General features: G+C 41.6%; 1 protein-coding gene across 1 annotated transcript in view; it reads right to left on the minus strand.

Annotated features, from left to right (window-relative positions):
* Window positions 1-478, minus strand: part of COL24A1 (collagen type XXIV alpha 1) — a 311,443-nt gene that overhangs the window by 99,949 nt on the left and 211,016 nt on the right. The gene's annotated exons all lie outside the window — the stretch shown is intronic.

Consider the following 478-nt stretch of genomic DNA (forward strand, 5'->3'; position numbering starts at 1 on the left):
TGACAATGAAATGTCCAGATCAGGCAAATTCAGAGAGACAGAAAGTAGATTATTAGTTGCCTGGGGCTGGGGATGTTTGGGGAGAGGAAGATAGGGAGTGATTGCTAATTGGTACAAGGCCTATCTTAGAGGTAATGACATATCCTGAAGTCGATTTGTAGAAGTGGTTGCACAGCACTGAATACACTAAAAACCATTGAATTGTATACTACCTTAAACTTAACATAGTATGGTATAAGTGAATTATATCTCAATAAAGTATGTGAAAAAACGGTCAGTGGCTCGTGTGGCACATGGAAACAGTGTCTTTCCTCCTTGGATGTTAGGTAGGTCGATAATCACCCTGGTTTGTCACTCTCTCAAGCCACAATTTTTCACCTCCAATCACTCAAGGCACATATAAGAGGTTTAGAAAGTGTGTGTGTGCAAGTGTGTGTGTGTGTGTGTGTGTGTGTATGTGTGTGCGCATGTGGGAGCT

This window comes from Myotis davidii, unplaced genomic scaffold (genome assembly GCF_000327345.1).
Source record: "Myotis davidii unplaced genomic scaffold, ASM32734v1 scaffold162, whole genome shotgun sequence".
Classification (NCBI taxonomy): domain Eukaryota; kingdom Metazoa; phylum Chordata; class Mammalia; order Chiroptera; family Vespertilionidae; genus Myotis; species Myotis davidii.